This window comes from Elephantulus edwardii, unplaced genomic scaffold (genome assembly GCF_000299155.1).
Source record: "Elephantulus edwardii isolate Elephantulus edwardi_28Jun2011 unplaced genomic scaffold, EleEdw1.0 scaffold00034, whole genome shotgun sequence".
Taxonomy (NCBI): domain Eukaryota; kingdom Metazoa; phylum Chordata; class Mammalia; order Macroscelidea; family Macroscelididae; genus Elephantulus; species Elephantulus edwardii.
In genome coordinates this window covers 21,387,783-21,408,513 of record NW_006399784.1, presented here as the reverse complement: position 1 = coordinate 21,408,513, position 20,731 = coordinate 21,387,783, and the positions used below count along the sequence as shown (strand labels likewise).

The following is a 20,731-nucleotide window of genomic DNA, read 5'->3' as shown; positions in this document are numbered from 1 at the left end:
CATTTCATGACAGATCTTCCTGCTCTTATGTATTTAGATTTTAAAAAGCAAATCCACCTTCACAACCACACCTCAATTTGCAAGGAAAGAAGGAGTGGAGTTCACAGACTCCCTCAGGTTTATGAGATGAGTTTAAAACTCTTTCCATTTTAAAGTGGTATGGGAAGGAGGGAAACTGGAAAGATGAAAAAAGAGAAAGAGGTTAATCAGAAAATGCACCCTGAAGCCTCTCTTTTCAGTTCACTCTCTTTGACTTGGAACAAAAGCAACATCCAGCAGCACAGCCAAGGCTAGCAAATACCCAAGCTTGGAAAGGAATGCAATGGAGCCTGCACAACACTTCAACTAGTGACGGAAAAGAAGAGCACACCTTTTAAAGAAATGTAAACTACAGTAAATAGTTTTGAGTCCCTGCCTGGTCCAAATGGTTAAGCACTTGATTATTAGCCTAAAGTATGACATATGATCCCACTCAGAGTCACCACGAGAGACAGGCTTGGCAAGGTCATAGCCCTGAAAACACTATGGAACATTCTATTCCACACATGGCTTCCTCATGACTCAGAGTCAGCTAGATGGCAACAAACAACAACAACAAAAAAAAAATTACAGTAGCTACTTTATCCTGACAGAAATAAAACCAAAAATCATAATCATAACCCTCCTCCCACTCCATTATATTTCTGTCACTTACCTCCTCAGTAAGTGCATATTAAATGGTTAGAAACTGCAAGCCTCACTTCGAGGGCAAAAAACGGTACACAAAGACCTATCTCTGCAAAACATTATCACAAAGCTCAAAAAACTTCTGCCAGCCTTGGAAAATGAAGAACAAACAAGTTACAAAATGCCATTCCCACCAGGCCTGGAATAAGTATAGGTACTGCAACTAAATACTAAACATATATCTGAATCCTATCTAGTTTGAACTCAAGTATAGATCTTCACAGTACAAGGCCCTTTCTAAGACAGGGAAGCTTTTTTGAAGGTGATAGTAATCCAACGTAGTCTACACTGTTTAAATAACGGAAAGTACATAATGTTATTGTGTTATTGCTTCTAGAAATATTTACTCATATTATTAACCTCTTTCTTTAGGTCTGGACTTGAGAATTAACTGTCAAATATTTTCAAAACAGAATGGCAACACATCTTCTCATGAACTTTGGACATGTGGAGAGCATCATGCTTGGTAAAGTAGATATTCCACAAAAAGAGGCAGACCCTCAAGGAGATGGCCTGGCACAGTGGCTGCTGCAGCACCAGCAGGCATTGTGAGGATGACACAGTAGAGGTTGGTATTTGGTACTTGTATATAGGGGCACGACATCGCAGGCGAGTCAAAGGCACATAAAAACAATAACATACTATGACAGGTTTGGAAGCAGGAGTGGCATCCACTTCCTAAAAAACATGCCTCCGGAAACTCTATGAACTGATAGTTGTGGGGGGGCATCAGGCCTTTTGTTCATAGGGTCGCTGAGTCATACTTGAAGGCAGTCAACAACTACAACAACAAATAGGGTCACTATCAGTTCAAAACAACATAGCACCTAGTAACATTTTGCTGAAAAGTCCTAGTAATAGCTCTAGGGATTTTTTTTTTTTTTTTAAGATTTTATCAAATCTTCACATCCACTCAAGATCTTTTCAATTGCATTTTCTGCCCTTTCTTTCCTATCTATAGATACATGATCGCCTGCTTTTACAACTTTTTCTTAGTAACACCTCACAGAGAAGCTTCTCATGGCTTGATGAAATGTTCACTATACTTACTGAATAGCCTGGATCTGGCTCTTTCTCTTCCGCTTGTGCTACCTTCTTGTTGTCTGCTAACTCCTTAACCTTGCCTAGCAAGACCAAATCACTTACTTTCCATGATGTTTTGAAAAACTACCCCCATCCCATCCTGTTGTGGGATTCAAGAACTGATTACCGTGGAATCTGAACTGACTCATCGCTGACCCGCCAGCTAGATTTTCAGAGGCTGTAAATTGCACGGTAAGAGACTACTCATCTTTCGACTGCAGAACAACAGGTGGATTCGAACCACCTGCTTCTGGCTTGACTGCGCAACTCCTTGCTCCCTAGGTTACCAGAAGAAATCCTTCTCTAGAGAGAAAGGGACGGATTTACTCTTACTCTTCACTTAAGCACAAAACTGTTACTGTTCAATTGGTGCCGTTTTCACGCATCTCAAAGTACAAGATTATAAAAGTAATTGTAAGTACTGAAATTATTCTTGGCCCACGATGAATTAATTACCTTTCTGCAGTGCTATATTCCGGACTTCCCTCCCTTCACCTGGGGGGAGGGAGATCTGACAAAATAAGGCCAAAGCACGTCCTACAGACAGCGGGTGAAGCGAGGCGAGGCAGCGGAGGGAAGGCCACAGGTCCGAAGTTCAGAAACCAGACTCCACTCCGTGCCAGCACGTGGCCTGACCTGGCTGGGGAGGCTCCCAGGCAAACCCAACGGGAGGTGCATTTCTCCACCGGGGGATGGCCAGACCCACGGCAGCCTGCACGGTCCTATGACTCACACTGAGATAAATGATCACCCAGGGCACAAGTTCCGAGCCGGCAGCTCGGGGATTCCGTTTGCACCGAAATTTTTTTTTGGAGTGCTGGCTCCAGGGCCATTAGCAGGTAGTCACCGATTTGATTCAGTGATTTGACGGAAAGTGAAGATGGAAAGAGAATGGGAAAGGCCACTCTCCCTTCCAGTCGCAGACAGGCGGGCCCCTTGCAGCACCCGCGCGGCCCCCGGGGCGCGCACCCAGCCCTCGATCCTCCCGCGCCCCTCACCTGCGGCCGAGTGGTGGCCCGAGAGCGCACGGCCCCGGGCGCAGCGAGGACCCCCGAGCTCGCGGCGCTCCCGCAGTTCTTCCTCCTCGTCCTCCCGCCGCCGGCCCTCAGCCATGGGCGAGGTGCGGAGGCGCAGGCGGGGACAGCAGCCGAGCTGCAGGAGCCTGCGCCCCCAGCGCCCTCGGGGTCCCGGGAAGGCGCCTGCAGCGAAGACGCAGCAGTGGCGGCGGCCACTTCGGGAACGGGCAGCCCCGCGGACTCCACCTGCAGCGCGCGGAAGAGAGGCCGGCCCGGGCCTAGCCGGATTCCCCGCCTCCTCGCGGCACTCCAGCGGCCTTTCTCCCGCGGCTCGCTCCGCTCGCCCACTCTCTTCCCCCTTCCTCGTTCGCTTCTCCGCCCCGCCAAGCTCCAGCCGGGATCGGGCGGGCTCTCTGCCGGGCCTCGCCCCCTCGGGGAGGGGTTACCGGGCGCCGAGGCCACTCCGCAGCCTCTCACGCCGGACGCACCCCTGCCACCAAAACAAATGTGTACGAAATAAATAAATGGGATGGGAAAGGAAGGGGAGAGAAAGGAGGTGGCCCGACTTCTTCCTGCCCTTTCACAATATTCCAGTGTCAACAGGAAACCCATTTGCTTGACACTTAAACAAAAGAAGGCGGAGGAGGAATTTGACCCAAACCGGACTTGGAAGATGGGACAGCTGAAAGCCACTGAACTGCAGAACAAACTTAGCTTGGATGGAAGTTGAGCCTCTGTGTCGCACGCTTTTTTGTCTTTCCTTTTGCTCTTTAAAGTCAAGCCACTTACTCCAATTAAAGCGAGGAAAGCTAGACAAGGTGGTAAAGGGGCGTCAGGCTCATCTCCTTTCACCATAATCAATTGATATGGTAAACAAATAATCCCAGAAGGTGGACGATATGCAGAAGGTGGCATTATGATCTGAGGAAGATTGGTTAAAGTGTACAGATGACACAATCTTGTTTGTTGAAAGTAATGACAACTTGAAGCACTTATTGATGAACATAAAGCTTTCAGTATAGATTAACCCTCAAAATCAAGAAAATAAAAAATCCTCACAACTAGATCAACAAGCAATATTATGATAAATGGAGAAAATATTAAATTTGTGAGGGATTTCATTTCACTGACATTCACAATCAACACTCATGGAAGTCATCAATAAATCAAACGGCAATGCATTAGGAAAATCTGCAGATAAAGTCCTCCTTACATTTCTAAAGAGTAAGAATGTCACTTTGAGGACTAAAGTGACCCTGGTCAATAATTTCTGTTACCTTATCCACCAGGAATCGATGGAATACCAATTGACATGTGTCACCTAACAGATGCAGCCCTGAATGTGCTTACCAATTTATGCCAGGAAATTTGCAGGACAGCTAGCTAGCTACCTGCCAGCTGACTGGAAGAGATCTATCTTTGTCTCCATTCCCAAGAAAGGTAATCCAACAGAATGTGAAAATTATTGAACAACATCATTAATAGCTCATGCAAGCAAAATATTGTTGGAGATCATTGAAAAATGGCTAGAAGAGTATCTTGATTGACAGGGCAGCTTGAACTACCAGAAGTTTAAGCTAGGTTTAGAAGACGCTCTGGTATCAAGGATAGCATTCCTGATGTCAGACAGATACTGGCTGAATATCAGAAGAATGTCTATTTGTGTTTTATTGATTATGCTAAGGAATTTGACTCCGTAGGCTCATAACAAATTATGGCTAACATTGAGAAGAATAGGAATCCCAGAACACTTAATTGTGCTCATGTGGAATCTATACCTAGACCAAGAAGCTGTTGTCCAGAGCAGGGAACACTGCATGGTTTAAAATCAGGAAGAGTGTGCACCAGAGTTGCATCCTTTCTCCATACCTATTCAATCTGTATACTGACCTGAAGTGCTTGCTGAAGAAGGTCAAGGTCTGCAGTCTTCAATATGGATTGAAACTCAACATCAAGAAGACAAAGATTCTGACCACTGGGCCAATTGGCAGCATCATGATAGACAGTGACAAGATTGAGATTGTTAACAGCTTTAGTTTTCTTGGCTCCACAATCAACCCTCTTAATACAAGCAGCCTGGAAATCAAAAGACAAATTGAATTGGAAAAGGCTGCTGTCAGGGATCTTTCTAGAATGCTGAAGAGCAATAATGTAAGTTTGAAAACTAAGGTACACCTCATTCAGACCGTGGTCTTCTTGATCACCTGCTACATGTCAGAGAGTTGGGCAATAAATAAGGATGACAGAAGAAGAATTGATGCCTGTGAGTTGTGGTACAGGGGAAAAGTACTGAATATCCCATAGAAGCCAGAAGAGCAAACAGATATGTCCTGGGGAAAGTGCAGCCAGAGTTCTCCTTGGAGGCAAAGATGGCAAAGGTTCATGTATCATACTTTGGACATGTAGCTAGGCGAGGCTATTCCTTGGAAAGGGATGTCATGCTTGGAAAGATGGAGGGTCAGAATAGGGGAGGAAGACTCCCAATAAGATGGGTTGACACTGTGACTTCAGCAATAGGCTCGAGAGTAACAAAGATGATGAGGATGAGACAGAATAGGGCAAGGTTTAAGTCAGCTGTTCATAAACTGTTCATAGGGTCGCTATGAGTCATACTTGACTCTATGGCACATAACAACAGTAACATGTGCATGTAAAAATTAAGCAACAAATATGAAAGACAGAGGAAGAATCATTACCTTTGGATTATTTTGTGGCTTAGAATGCTTAATATCATTGTACTACCAACACAATTGGAAGCAGGAGTGGCATCTTCTTCCTAAAAATAACATGCCTATGGAAAATCTATGAACTTTGATAAATGTCAATAGTTGTAGACGGACTTCAGGTCTTTTGTTCATGCTCCACTCTAAGGCAATCAACCACCACCACCAACAAAAAGGTACAACATTCTAATCCACCAGCTGCTCTGCAGGAGAAAGACAAGACATTCTATTCTGAAAACACTGGAGGATCAGCTATGCGTCAGTTCCAACTCAGTGCTATACAACAGCAACAATCTAAAGAACAAACTTGCCGTGAAAGAAGTACAGAATACTCCCTGACAGTGAGGATGCCAAGACTTCATCTCACATGCTTTGGACGTGTTATCAGGAGGGATAAAGCAAGGGGAGCTCTGGTGGCCTAGTGGCAAGAAGCTGCACTGCACTCCCAGAGGAGCACGGTTCAAATCCACCAGATGCTCTGCCGGAGAAGGAGGCGCAATATCCTCCTGTACCAGTCAGATCTGATTTGACGGTACACGCACACAAAATAAAAATAAAAATAAAAAAATTTAAAAAAAAAGGAGGGATAAAGCAAAGGGTCACTGAGAAAAGATTGACCCTCAATGGGAAGAGCTGATATAGTGGTTGCAACAATAGGCCCCAATACAGCAACAGTCTTAGAATGACACAAGACTGGGCAGTGTCTCATTTTGTTGTACCTGAGTCACTATCAGTTGAGATCAACTCAGTAACACCTAAAAACAACAAAGTTGATTAAGGAACATAGTGATTAAAGTACCTGGTTGCTAACCAAAACCAGTGCTTTCTACCTGTGGCTTTGTGGGAAAAGGATGTGATTGTTTGCCTCCATAAATTGCGTAAGTAATTAAATAGTTTTGGAAATCTTATGGAGTAGTCCTGCTTTATCCTATAGGGTTGCTCTGAGCCTAAATTTGACTTGATAGTAATGAGCTTTCGGTATACCTGACTACTTTCTAGAAAGGCAAATAGGTGAAGTGGCAGGAGCAATGGCCTTGGAGTTAGAAACCCTAATTTGAAGTCCTTCACTGTGGGTTCTCTCCTTGTGAAGGTTTTTATAAGCTGGAAAGAAGCGTGTAATGAAAATTGTTATACATATCTATATCTGACACACATCTTAGATTCCATGGCTGCACATCCTCATACAGACAGGGTCAGAGTCCGGAATCTCGTAAAAAGACATGCAAGCAGCAGGCAGGAACACGGCGTGGGCATGAAACCAAAGGACACTCTGGCATAGGATGAATCAGGCTTTTTATCTTCAGCCTCCTGGTCTATTTCTGAGAGACAGTGAGAGCTGCTAATGTTCAGAGTGTACAAGAGAAAAGAAAAGGGAGAAAGAGGTCACAAAAAATGGAATCGTCTGCCACACCTGAGAATTATTGCTTTACCTTTTCAATGGTAGTTGTTGCCACCTAAGAAAATCTTTCACTTTTCAAATAGATAAGAACCCCAATGGATTTTGCAAATTGAGGTCAAATTCACAAGTAAAAACCGTATTACTGCATAAGCAGTTAAATACATAGACAACTTGAAATTTAACCAGGAAAAAAAAAGTTTCTAGATCTTAGGAGTTGTTTTAAATGATTGAGTTCACTTTAAACAAAAAGAATAAGTATTATTTACCTTCGAGGTAACCGCAGGAAGGTTCTGGTGGCACAGCCACAAAGTCCTGGGCTGCTGACTAAAAAGTTGACAGTTTGGAATCACCCAGAGGATCTAGCTTGCCACCTAGTCCACCAATGGAAGGTAATAAAAAAATTAAAAAGAGTTTTCCATTACCCAGAAATTCCACTCCTAGGTATACACCTAAGAGAAAATAAAGCACATGTCCATATAAAAGTAGTACAAGAAATCTGGAGAACAACCACTTGGTCAACTGACTGGAAGAGATCTATATTTGTTCCCATTCCAAAGAAGGGTGACCCAACAGAGTGTGGAAACTACAGAACAATCTCATTGATTTCACATGCAAGCAAGATTCTGTTAAAGATTACCCAAAAACGACAGAACAGCAGAGAACCGCCAGAAGTCCAGGTTGGGTTTAGAAGGGGTCATGGTACTATGGATATTGTAGCTAATGTTAGATGGATCTTAGCTGAAAGCAGGGAATACCAGAGGAATGTCTATCTGTGTTTCATTGACTATGCAAAGGCATTTGACTGTGTGGATCATAACAAACTGTGGCTGACTCTGAGAAGAATGGGAATCCCGGAACACTTGATCGTTCTAATGTGAAACCTATACTTGGACCAAGAGGCAGTCGTCAGAACAGGGCAAGGAAACACTGCATGGTTCAAAATTGGGAAGGGTGTATGCCAGGTATGTGTACTATCTCCATACCTTTTCAACCTGTATGCAGAACAGATTATCTGGGAGGCTGGGCTTTTTGGGGAGAAGTGTGGCGTCAGGATTGGTAGAAGATCTATCAACAATCTGCATTATGCAGATGACACAACCCTGATTGCTGAAACTGAGGAGGACTTGAAGTGCTTGCTGCAGATGGTCGAGGACTGCAGCCTTCAATATGGATTGAAGCTCATTGTCAAGAAAACAAAGATTCTCAGCACTCGACCAATTGGCAGCATCAGGATGGATGGGGAAGAGATTGAGATTGTTAACTTTAGTCTGGTTGGCTCCACAGTCAACATTCTTGGCACCAGCAGCCAGCCAATTAAAAGACGTATTGCAATGGGAAAGTCTGCTGTTAGGGACCTCTTAAAGTACTGAAGAGCAATAGTGTCACTCTGGAGACTAAGGTGTGTCTGATACAATCCATGGTCTTTGCAGTCACTTGTTATGCATCAGAGAGTTAGACAATGACTAGGAAAGATAGAAGGAGAATTGATGCCTTTGAGCTGTGGTGCTGGAGGAGAGTGTTGAGGGTAGTATGGACTGCTAAGAAAACAAACAGATTCAGTTTGAAGAGGGTTAAACAGGGCTGCTCCTTGGAGGCAAGGATCCTGGGGCTTCTTCTGACATACTTTGGACATGTTGTAAGGAGGGATCGGTCCTTAGAGAGGGACATCATTCTTGGGAGTGTGGAGGGACGGCTCAGGAGAGGAAGACCATCTATGAGGTGGATTGATTCTGTGACTGGGGTCATTGGGGTGGGTCTGTCGGAGACAGTGTGATTGGTACAGGACAGAACAGGGTTTTGGGCTTGTTGTACATAGGGTCGCTATGAGTCGCAAGCGACTCAATGGCACATAACAACAATAATAACAACATGAATATTCATTGTGACCTTCCTCATAATAACCAAAAAGCCGAAAACCAAAATGTCCATCAAATGAAGAATAAACAAAATGAGATATAGACATACAACAAGATGTTACTTATAAAAAGAAATGAAGTATTAATACATATTACAAACATGTTGTTGTTGTTGTCATTATGTGCCATTGAGTTAAGTCAGACTCATAGGGATCTGATGCAGAACAGATCTGAACCCTGTCCTGTCCTGTGCCATCCTCATCTTCTCTGACAACTTGAGCCTATTACCATGTCAATACATCTCATTGAAGGTCTTCCTGTCTTTAATTGACCTTTCCCTTTCTCTAAAATGGTGTCCCTTTCCACAGAATAACCCTTCTAGCAACTTACCCAAAGAATGTGAGATGAAGCTTCACCATCCTTAATTTTAAGGAGCACTCTGACTACACCTTCTCTAAAACCTAGCTGCTTATTCTTTACCCTGTCCGTTGGGTATTCAGTACTCTTCTCCAACACCACAATTCAAAGACATCCATTTTTCTTCTGATGTCCTTATTCATTATCCAGCCCTCAGAGGTATAACAAGTGATTAAAAACATGAGCAGACCTTGGAAATATTCTGCCAGTGGAAGAAGCCGGGCGCAAACATCATACACTGTAAGGTTCTGTGGAAGTGGAAGGTTCAGAAGAAGGTAATCCATTGAAACAGAAAGTAGACTAGGGCCTGACAGGAGGGGAGAATGGTGAGTCATTCCTAATAAGTATAGCATTGCTTTTTGTGATGGTGAAAATATTTAAAATATTTAAAAGTTAGATATTAGTGATGACTCTAAATATACTAAAAACTCATTATATTTTAAAGGGTGAATTCTATGAAATGAGAATTGTATCTCAATAAAGCTGTTATTTAGCAATAGCATTTTTTTTAAAAAAGGCATATAAACAATTCACTATAAAAACACAGAAAATAAAGAAACTCTGAAGTGATCATATTCAAGCAAAACAATCAGGTAGAATTTACAAGCCAGGACTATTTAATCATATGGGAGAAAACCAAAGGTGTGGTCAATTAGCAACTACGTAAATAGACAAAAACACTCCACTCACTCAAATGGCTTAGTAGGAGCCAAACCCAAAGAAGGAAATGTTAAGCAGCTTGGAATGAAATTTATAGGCCAGCAGAAGAAAAGTTTAAATCTCAAGTCTGTAAGTTGTTTGAAATAAAAATTTCCCCACTCTAAGGGAGAAATGTTATTTGCCTCTCACATCCTTATTCATATAGCCTGAAGCAGCGTAGAAACAGAACACTCCACACACGTACACACATGCTATAGTTGTACAAACTGAAGAATGTAATCAGTCTCACTGGACTATACATGAAAAAATTGTTGAATAGATGTATATTCTGTTGTATGTATTCTCAACAACAACAAACAACAAAATAAAATCAGTTCTAAAAAAGAACATGCTGTGTATTTACCCTATATGTAAATACTTAATATTTGCAGTACTTAACAAATAGAAGGCACATTGTTTAATGACTGCATGACTATAATTCCCTCTCTATGGAGTGAATCACTGTATGGGATGAGTCTGAGTCTTGAGTCCTTTAACTTAAAAAGAATGCAAGATCTCATTGCCATCAAGTCACAAGGAACTCATAGCTGACCATTCAGTGAAGTGAGCTTTCTGGAGGCTATATATTACAAAGGAGGAGAAAGGACATCACTTTAAATGAAGAAGTCAAACTGCCAGAGAGATGTAGCCTTTGGACTAGCAGAAAAACTTCTTGTGGACTAGGCCAGCAGAGCTCCTCAATGGAATTAAAAGTTGACAGCTAAAGAGAATTAGAGAGAGAGAGAGAAGGAGGAGACAGTGTGCATACAGATAGAAATGGGTTTATTGTGGATTTTAAAATTATCTGCAAATTCTTCTTAAAATATCTGAGGCAAGTATTTTTTAAATGTAGCAAAGTAAGGTAGGTTCATAAGAGGTTATATCAGTCTCCATATTTTCTCTTTCTCTTTTTTCTCCTTCGTGTTTTCTGTATGCTTAAAATCTCTCATTGTTTTAAAAGAGAGAGGCTGGAAGAGAAGATAAAAAGAGCAGTTTGGTAGGCTGCAACAGTGATAGTTTTGTTTTGCCCAGTACTAAGGATTCTTTAGAGAATTCCTCCATATGGTAGGCTGTTTAAAAAAAAAGTCCCAAACTTTTATATTTCCTTCTACCTATAAACTTTGCAACATAGCTCCATTAAGAAGAAGTACTTCTCTATCCCATGACATTAGCTGGCTTGGAGATTTGAATATGAGAAAGTTTTGAATATGACAGAAATGACAGTGTGCAAATTCCAACTCTAGACCTCAGAGACATTGCGTGCTTCAGCTTGCTTTCTTGGAAGCCTTCCACCACATGTCAGCAAAACACAGCAAGCCTACTACATAGAGAAGAGGACACTCTATGAAGGAGAGAGACCAGTTGTCCCAGCTGAAGTCTTTTAAATCAGCTTATAGACAGTCAAATCCTAAACCTATGAGATACCCAGTTGGGACAACAGAGCTGCTTATCTGAACATTAGCTGACCACAGGTACTTATGTGATGCAACAGAGGCTGAAACAGATGACCTGTATACTCATAAGCAAGGGCTGGATGGCTAGTATCACTGAGGGTTTCTTTGTTATATGTTGTGCAGCTGTTTGGATTCTCCAGGAAATCAATCACTGACATATACTTAACTCTTTTATTGGCATTAGGTTGGAAATGACCCCTAACTGAGACTCCAGCAGATTTTTCAAGGCTGTAAATTACATGAGAGGAGATTGCTGGTCTTTCTCTCTTGGAGCCACTGACTGGTGTGTTCAAACTGCTAGAGAGGCATTGCCTTTGGGTTTGTAGCACAATTCCCTACAGACTATGCCAAAGTTTTCAAGGTAGTAACACCTGTGAAAGAAATAAGTTGGGATTGGTTAAGACATGTTGTCATACCACTGTGCAGACAATACCACTGATTAGTCCAACAAGAAGTTCCAGAATGACAGTTGCCCATTAAAAGAACCTTATTTTCAGTGTAATGAATGGTTCGGCCCTTGAGTCACCACCTAGCTGAGTTACTGTCTAGAGACAGCTCCTGGAAGAATGCAAGCTCAGCCACTACCACCTTGCTCTGTCATCAACTACACTGCTGGAAAGCTGAGGCAGACTCTGAAGTTGCCATGTTTCTAACAACCAGAAACTGTCCCTTTACTTTGTTCTTCATACCCCAACCACAAGCCCTTAGAAGAAAGGTCTGAGTCATCCATCTCTGTATCTGTCACGGTCCATTTATTCTATGACTCCCCCAAAAAAACCATACCATATATTGAAAATCCTAGGAATGGTTTTCTCTGTTATGTTAAAGAGACAGTAGGGTGAGTTTTAAGTAAGAAGTGCTCCTATCTTTTTTCTTTTTTTTAAATTATTTGTGTGTGCCATCAAATCATTTTTTTTTTTTCTTTTTTCTTTTTTTTAAATTATTTGTGTGTGCCATCAAATCAGATCTGACTGGTACAGGAGGAGATTGCCCCTCCCTCTCCAGCAAAGCATCTGGTGGATTCGAACAACATACCTCTGGGATTGCAGTGCAGCTTCTTGCCACTAGGCCACCAGAGCTCCCTAAAGGCCTCCCCTTGCTAACTAAAGGTTTATACCCAGCAGCTACTCCTTGGGAGAAAACAGTGGTAATCTGCTGTTGTGAAGAGTTACTGTCCTGGAAACTCCACGGGAGCACTTCTGCTCTGGAAGTCCTAGAGGTTTGCTATAGCTGTGTATCTTGGATTCAGAACCAATTTATAGGTGACCCTTCAGTGTGTTTTCAGAGACTGTGATCTCACAGGCAGAACTTGCCCATCTTTCTCTAAAGGAGTAGCTGGTGAATTCAAACAGCTTGCCTTTGAGTTGGCAGCATAGCTCCTTTCCACTAAACCACTGGAGCAGCACATCAACAGAGAACAACCAGATGTGCAGGCTGGATTTAGAAGAGGCCGTGAGACCAGGGATATTAGAGCTAATGTCAGATGGATCTTAGCTGAAAGCAGGGAATACCAGAGGAATGTCTGTGTTTCATTGACTATGCAAAGGCTTTTGACTGTGGATCACAATGCACTGTGACTGACTCTGAGAAGAACTGGACTCCCAGAACACTTGATTGTGCTTATAGAAAACTTATACTTGGACCAGGAGACAGTCATCCAAATAGCAAGGAGATACTGCATGGTTCAAAATTGAGAAGGGTGTATGCCAGAGATGTATTCTGTCTCCACATCTTTTCAATCTGTATGCAGAACAGATCATCTGAAATGCTGGTCTGTGTGAAGTGGAATGTGACATCGGGATTGGAGGTAGAATCATCAACAACAGGCATTATGCAGAAGACAGAACCCTTCTTGCTGAAACTGAGGAGGACCTGAAGGGCTTGCTGCAAAAGATAAAGGACTGTAGCCTACAATATGGATTAAAGCTCAACATCAAAGTTTCTCAAGGCTCAAAAACAAAGATTCTCACCACTGGGCAAATTAACAGCGTCATGATGGATGGTGAAGAGATTGAGATTGTTAACAACTTTAGTTTGCTAGACTCCACAATCAACACTGTTGGTGCCAACAGCCAGGAAATCAAAAGATTAATTACATTTGGAAAGTCAGCTGTTAGGGATCTCTCCATAGTACTTGAGAGCAATTATGTTAGTCTGGAGACTAAGGTTCACCTGATCTAGGCCATAGTATTTGCAATTGCTTGCTATGCGTCAGAGAGCTGGACAATGACTAGGGATGATAGAAGAACTGATGCCTTTGAGCTGTGGCGCTGGATAAGAGTGTTGACTATACCATGGACTGCCAGGAGAACAGACAGGTTTGTCCTAGAGAGGGTGAAACCAGCCTGCTCCTTGGAGCAGGATTCTGAGGCTTCATGAGATATACTTTGGGCATGTTTCAAGTAGGGACCAGTCCTGAGAGAGGGACATCATGCTTGGAAGGGAGGAGGGATGGAGAAGGAGGGGGAGACTACCGATGAGATGGATTGATACACTCACTAAGGTGATGAGCTTAAGTGTGTCTGAGACAATAAAGTTGGCACAGGATAGAGCAGGTTTCAGGGCTGTTGTACATAGGGTCGCTATGAGTTGCAAGTGACTCAATGGCACATAACAACAATAGCAACAACCCACATGTACTCCATTAGAGGTTTACTAGGAGTTGGAATCAATTTCATAGCAATGGGTTGGGTTGAATTGGATTTCCATGTCTCACGTCAATCTCATTTGGAATGTTGTTGTTGTGTTATTGAGTCATGTTGTGTCAGAATCTATCTATAACCTGACACACCAGCGGGTTTTCCAGAACCATTAATCACATGGGAGGAGTTGCTCATCCTTTTTTCTCAGAGCAGCAGGTGGATATGAACTGCATGCCTTTGAGAGTGCAGTGCAGGTTCTTAGCACTAAACCACAAGAGATATTACACAGTGATTGAGCAAAAAGAGAAGAGAGATGATATGGTGTTAACCTAAAGTTGGCTTTTTTTTTAAAAAAAGCTCTCCGTGGTTTCCAGCTACCTTAACTGCAGACAGATGGTCTCGCAGATCAACAGCTGTAGGACTAAGATAAGAGAGAGTGTGCTTCCTACACTGAGCAGCAAGACTTGAGGAAAAAAAAAAGACTTGAGGGAATCTGGAGCAAGATCTTATTGAGAGCAAAACTCTGGTGATGAGACCTTGGTGATGATGGGGGAGAGACTGTAGCATTGCTGTGGAAAAACTGTGGCAAGGTGTAACCAGACGACCTCTGACATAAAGGCCATAATTAAAAATTTTGTTGTTCTTGCCAGATGCGTGAAGAAGCTGATTTATAACTGCTGTGAGGAAAACCTCGCTGGAAGATTAAACAAACAAGAGGTTTCTTGAAGTTGTGTTGCCGAACTGGAACCAGGACTTTTACTAATTAAGTAATTGTGTTGTGCTGTTAATCTGGCTTGTGACTGCTTGACTAAACCTGGACTTGTATTGTGAGATATCCTTTGCTTCCCCCACTCTCCAACTTCTTCTAATAAACCCCATTCTCAGTATCACAACTGTGAATAAAATCTGTCAGTCAATAATGAATAAACAATCATCTTGCTGCTGGTGTGTCTCTAGAAGGATCATGGGGCTGGGATATGGGCTCTTTATCTGCTTTCTGCTCTGAGGCAGTGAGGGGTTGTGCAATTCTCACTCCTTCTGGCCCTTTCAGAAAGATACTCACAGTCTTGTCCACCTATGACCCTTTTTCTGCTCTCTAGACAGATCTCAGAAAATGAAACTAAAATATATCACATGCAAACAAAATACTACTAAAGATTATTTTAAAAAATGAGCTAGAACAGTACATAGATAGGGAACTATCAGAAGTTTAAGCAGTATTTAGAACAGGCCGTGGTACCAGGGATATCATTACTGATGTCAGATGGATCCTGCCTAAAAGTAAGGAATACCAGAAGAATGTTTATTTGTGTTTTATTGACTATGCAAAGGCATTTGACTGTTTGGATCATGGCAAGTTGTGAATGGCACTAAGAAGAACGGGAATCCCAGAACACTTAATTGTGCTCATTAAGAACCTATACCTGGACTAGGAGGCTGTTGTGCGAAAAGAGCAGGGGATGGTTTAAAATTGAGAAGGGAGTGCATCAGGGTTGTACACTCTCTCCGTATCAATTGAATCTGTATGCTGAGCAAATTATCTGAGAAGCTGGACTCTATGAAGAGGAGTGTAGCATCAGGATTGGAGGGAAACTCATCAATAACCTGCATTATGCAGATGACACAACCTTGCTTGCTGAAAGTGAGGAGAACTTGAAGTATTTATTGCAGAAGATCAAGGAATGCAGCCTTCAGAATAGACTGCATCTCAATATCAAGAAAACAGATTTTTAACCACTGGACCGATAGGCAAAGTCAAGATGGATGGAGAGGAGATTGAAACTTTCAACAGCTTCATCTTGCTTGGGTCCACAATTAACACCGTTGATATGAGCAGTCAGGAAATAAGGAGACACATTCCACGGGGAAATCTGCAGATGGAGTCCTCTCCAAATTATTGAGAAGTAATGATGTCATTTTGAGCACTAGGGTATGTCTGATTCAGGTTATAGTATTTTTGATCACTTGTTATGCATCTGGGACAATGAATAAGAATGACAAAAAAAATAATTGACATCTTTGAACTGTGGTGTTGGAGAAGAGCCCTGAACATCCCATGGACAGCTAAGAGAACAAATAGAATGTCCTGGAGAGGGTGCAGCCAGAGTGCTCTTTGGAGGTAAGAATGATGAGGCTTTGACTCACATAATTTGAGCATGTTGCAAGGAGAGGCTATTTTTTGGAGAAGAACATGATGCTAGGAAAGGTGAAGGGTAGACGAAGGAGAGGATGATACTCATCTAGGCGGACTGACGTAGTGACTGCTGCAATGGGCTCCTGTGTATCAGAAAGTATTAGGATAGCACAGGACAGAACAGGGTTTTTAGATCTTTTGTTCATAGGGTCATTATGAGATGTACTCGACTGCACCTAACAACAATGACAAGACAGATGCCAAAACACAGGATGGCCTAGGAGCCGACCTGAAAAGTGACAAGAATCTTTTCCCACATGCAACGGAGATAAAGACTTCCTTTAGAACTAACATCTTGAATTCAGATTTATGGCCTCTTAAACTGTGGCAAAAGTAATTCCCATTTGTTAAAACTACTTTTTGGTTGTATTTTTATTACAGCAGCAGTAGATAACTGAGTCAATACTCTTTGAACCATGTGTATCTACTTCTGCATACCTGATTAGGTAACATCTCCTCCAAATCTCCACTTGGCATCTCCTTAAAAGAAGTTTAAGTTCCATCACCACGGATGGTCTCAGAGCCTCCACCAGCACTCCTCTCCCTCCTCCACTATCCATTTGAAAGTCCCCTTTCCCTCAACTACCACCTCTGACTTACTGAGTTGGCTTAAACCTTCATTGTTGTTGTTGAGTACCATCAAGTTGTAAACAACCCATAGCTGACCCTCCAGTGTGTTTTCAGTGGTTGCATGAGCTGTTAATCATGAGCCTTCAGGATGACCATGCAGTTTCTTACTAGTTGGACAACAGAGCTCCCGAAAGTCCTGTCTGTAGGCTAGGTTTCTTCACTTATGGGCCAGTTAAGAAGGGCCAAAAGAGAAACAAAAGGAAACTAAATTGTTGTTATGTATAAAATCAGCCTCCCCTCCACCTAGTGATCAGAATGAATTACCCGTCAAGTGGTGACTCCTCATTTGCTGGTCCCTAGAAACCATGCTGCAATCCCAAAGGCAGTTCAAATCCACCAGCTGCTCTGCAGGAGGAGGATGGGCAATCTCTTCCATGAAATTTACTGCCTCTGAAAACTGGAGGGTCAGCTATGAGTTTGTTTTGACTCCTCGGCACACAACAACACCAACAGTCACAAGCAACTCAAAGTGCACAAGTACCAGGCAAAATGTGAAATTCCCTTGGTGAGAGTGGACCTCTATTGATAATCAGGATCTTTGATCTTGTAGATTTCAAGAAGCACAGGTCTTCTAGCAAGCTATTCATTGGGAGCAGTTCCAAGGGGGACCACTCCCACTTTGACCCCTTTGGTTTCCAGATCAATCAATGCATTCTTCTAATTAGAGAGACAGAATTTATATAAAAGTCTCTGATAAAATGTGTGTGCTTCATTCTGGAGGGTTGAGCCCTGTCTTCTCAGGGTGTTACTTTACAACATTGTACTTTGGCAGAGAAAGAATATATACATATATTCAAACAGATGCTGCTCTGGATGTGTTCACCAAGTTGTGCCAGGAAATCTGGAGGACAACCATCTGGCCAAGTGACGGGAAGAGATCTATATTTGTTCCCATTTCAAAGTAAGGTGATCTGACAGAGTACAGAAATTATTGAATAGTATCATTGATGCCACATGCAAGTAAGATTCTGCTGAAGATTATCCAAAAACAACTAGAACAGCACATCAACAGAGCAGGCTAGGTTTAGAACAAGCTGTGATACTAGGGATATTATAGCTAATGTCAGATGGATCTTGGCTGAAAGCAGAGAGTTCCAGAGGAATGTGTGTGTTTCATTGACTATGCAAAGGCATTTGACAGTTTGGGTCACAACAAACTGTGGCTGACTCAGAGAAGAATGGGAATCCCAGAACATTTGATTGTGCTTATGCAAAACCTATACTTGGACCAGAAGGCAGTCATAAGAACAGAGCAAGGGGCCCCGTTCGCCGGCTCCAACCTGGAGCGCCTTTCCAGCTCGGGACCCCTTCCCACCCACATCCCTTCCTCGGCAGCTGACAACTAGATTTTAGAAATGAACAATTTTGATAGACTCAGCTTCTACTTCACTACTCTGACATCTAATGAGACAAAATATTCCTTGTGAAATTGTCTAAAGAAACCTGAATTGTAGATATTTGCTCAATATCTTATTTTTCTGGTTGGTTTTTTTTTTCCAGTTCTCAAAATTCTTCAAATAAAGAAGTGGCTTTAAACAGAGATCAACAGAAAAATGGTGATATGAAGCCAATTCAGAATTTTACAACAATATCAATTACCCAGGCACTCAACTATAATGCAAGTGAGCAAAGACACCTAGAAAGAGGACTTCTGAACGCATCCAGCCATCACAGCCCCATTAATGTCTCCGCTGATGGGACTCCCTGCGTCCTCTTCTGGGCGAAAAGAATAACAATTAAATTTAAGAATCTGACCTGGCTGGACCTTACGGATGAAGTGCTTGGTCAGAAGGCAACAATGGATGCTGTCAACTCAAACTGCAGTGATGAGAATGCCACATGTAGTTGATTTGGTTGCTGTGTATTCATCAGTTGAGGTCAATATGTATTGTTGCCTTTCATGATGTTGGAAAAAGGCTGTATTTGAAGTTTGATGGCGGTGGAGATCTCAAAGTTCTTGATGTCAGGTTCATTCTAACCAGTTACAACAAATTGTCTGTCCAGAGTTGGTTCAGTTTACACCGAGTCGAAATTATCTCCGAAACTCAGTCCAAGCAACTTTTAAGGTGTCTGGCATAAATGCTCCTTCGAGTTATTCCTACCACTGTCAGCACGTCAGCAACCTGCAGCGCTATGACGCCCTCTTACTGCCCAGCGACCTGGCTGCTACCTCGAGCCACTGGGAGGTCACCTTTGTTGATTTCCAGATTCAAGGTTTTGCTATTAATGGAGGAGAATTTTCCAGGGCTCGAGACTGTGCCTCTTTCTTCTCACCGGCCATTCTGATCGGTCTAGTGATGTCCCTGATTCTGCTGCTGGCTTTGGCCTCTGCTCTTCACACGCTCATCTACCTGCGAGATCATGACCGGCACTACGATTTCATCTCCTCTCCTGTCCACTTCGCACAGTTGAAAGCTCCCGATGTAGCAGAAGAGAAGGAACTGCTTGGGAGCCAGGGCATCGAGAGCTATGAATTGAGAAGCCAATTCTGTAGAATTTATGTCTAACACACATGGCCCTCTTTCTGTCACGGTGGGTGCCCCAGTGGGTGCCCACTTGAGTTGTCTCTGTTTCGTGATGCTTTTTTTATGTGTTAAATCTTCCTCCTGAATAACATAGCTTTGCAATATCAAATAACTAAAATGCATAACAAAAAAAAAAAAGAACAGAGCAAGGAAACACTGCCTGGTTCAAAATTGAGAAGGGTGTATGCCAGGGATGTGTCCTATCTCCATACCTTTTTAACCTATATGCTGAACAGATCATTCAGGAGACTGGGCTCTATGGGAGAAATGTGGCTTCAGGATAGGAGATAGATAGGTTCATCAACAATCTGTGTTATGCAGATGACACAACACTGCTTGCAGAAACTGAGAAAGACCTGAGGTGCTTGCTGCAGAAGGTCAAGGAAGGCAGATTTCAATATGAATTGAAGTTCAACATCAAGAAAACAAAGATTCTCACCACTGGGCCAATTGGCAACATCATGATAGATGGTGAAGAGATTGTGATTGCTAACAACTTTAGTTTGCTTAGCTCCACAGTCAACAGTCTTAGTACCAGCAGCTAGGAAATAAAAAGACGAATTACATTGGGAAAGTGTGCTGTCAGAGACCTCTCCAAAGTACTGAAGAGCAATGATCAGGTTTGCCTGATCCAGGCCATGGTCTCTGCAAATTACTTGCTATGCATCAGAGAGCTAGACAATGATTATGGATAAATAATAGAAGGAGAATTGCTGTCTTTCAGCTGTGGTACAGAAGAAGAGTATTAGATATACCATGAACTGCTAGGAGAACAAACAAGTTCATCCTAGAGAGGGTGAAGCCAGGCTGCTCCTTGGAGGCAAGGATTATGAAGCTTCGTCTGACATGCTTTGGACATATTGCAAGGCAGGACCAGTCCTTGGAAAAGAATGTCATGCTTGGGAAGGTGGAGGGACAATGCAAGAGAGGAAGACCCTCTATGAGGTCGATTGATTCAGTGACTGGGGTAATGGGATTAGGTGTGTTGGAGACAATAAGATTGGCAGAGGATAGAGCAAGTTTTGTGGCTGTTGTACATAGGGTCCCTGAGTTGCAGGCAACTTGATGGCACATAACAACAATAAATATAAAACTGCAGGTAAAAAGCATGCTACATAAAAGCTTTTAAAAATAAGTAGTATTTCACCCATCAAAAACAAATCTATAAAGCATGTGAGCACAAAATCAAAATCTCTTCAACCCAAATTCATAGAACAAACAATTATTACTATTCCCTTTCTTCAAATAAAAATTAAGCCTATATTGAAAAATCAAGACTAGTGCTCTGAAGAGTTGTAGATTCAGGTTACAAAAATAGAATAAAAATATATGAAAGTGTCAAAATTGAGAGTTCATATTCCAATGGG

General features: G+C 42.4%; 1 pseudogene; it reads left to right on the top strand.

Annotated features, from left to right (window-relative positions):
• The first annotated feature begins 2,700 nt into the window (after window positions 1-2,700).
• LOC102870909 lies at window positions 2,701-19,346 on the top strand (annotated as a pseudogene).
• The last annotated feature ends 1,385 nt before the right edge of the window (window positions 19,347-20,731 follow it).